Source organism: Myodes glareolus, chromosome 20 (genome assembly GCF_982192425.1).
Source record: "Myodes glareolus chromosome 20, mMyoGla1.1, whole genome shotgun sequence".
NCBI classification, from domain to species: domain Eukaryota; kingdom Metazoa; phylum Chordata; class Mammalia; order Rodentia; family Cricetidae; genus Myodes; species Myodes glareolus.
Window position 1 is genome coordinate 61,781,836 of NC_142045.1, and position 1,351 is coordinate 61,783,186.

Sequence of the window (1,351 nt, forward strand, 5' to 3'; positions counted from 1 at the left end):
TGACTGTTCATTTGACTACCATTGTCTTGCAGAGTCCTCCTGACCTCAGCTGTACTGGTATCCCTGCCATGAGCTCGTGGATTTGGCCTTTATTCTTATGGTTCCAAGTTCACATTGTGGCAATAATTTTGATTACTAAGTTATCCAGTGTTTGAAGCTAAAATGTCTGAACTGTGACAGATAGAAATATTTTGTAAGTATGATTCATCTGTGAGAGAGTGAGCAACCTGAGAAGTTTGCAGGGACAGAGTTTTCACTTTCAGAAGCTGCTTTTGTGGCATATTTTGTCTCACTTCATTTTTCTTAATTTATTTATGCATTGAATTTTACATCATTTTTCTCATTTCTTTGTTCAGTGTTACTATTTTCCAGGCATTAAATTTCTGTATAAACATCACTTTCTCAAAGAGGGGGACCTGAAATTCCCAACTCCACTGTCTAGCACTTTTTCATAGTATTTTTTATTTGCAATCAATGAACCTATTGATTTATTTATATAATATGCTTATTTTCAATCTTCTTAAAATAAGGAATCAAATCCAATAAATTAAGAAATATCTAACATTTTCTATCTTGATAATGTTTATTTTACATTTGTGTGTGTGTGTGTGTGTGTGTGTGTGTGTGTGTGTGTTTGTGTGTGTTTCAGAGTCCTAAAATGTAGGGGCCAGAGGACAACTGAATTGCAGGAAATAATTCTCCTCCTCTACCATTTATGTTCAGGGATAGAACTCAGTTCATCATACTTGGCAGCAAGCATCATTACTTACTGAGCAACCTTGCTAGTCCTGTTCATTTTTATATCATACCTTACACCTACAAAAGTGCCTGATATTTTCCATTCATTATTGCTTAGATAGAAGAATTATATAAATGATTTTTTTAAAACTACCTGTGTAGTCACTTTTCTTTTTGAAGTGACAGTTACATCTGCTTAAATCACTTTGGTGCTTCTGTCATAAAGTCTGAAAGGATACATTCCATCATTGTGGAGAAGATATGGAGACGGCTGACAACATTGTCAGGTGAAGACCACTACGAAGAGAGGCTAGGCTATAAAACTTCAAGGTTCATCCTAGACAACCAGTTACTGTTTTAAATAATAAAAATTTTACCTAATAATTTTATTGATAATAATGCATTTACCTAATAATTACATTTGTTCTGTAGCTTCTGCAACTGGTGTTAAGTAGAATGGCTATCCTAGCTCCATATCATCTTCAATTTTATTAACCCCTGTACCAGCTCTATAGCTATAATACCTATTTTAAATCTACAACCAGGAATACTGGACTTTCGAGACACTCCGACCAAGGTAAGAAGCAATAAGAGCATGCTCACTTTATGGTTG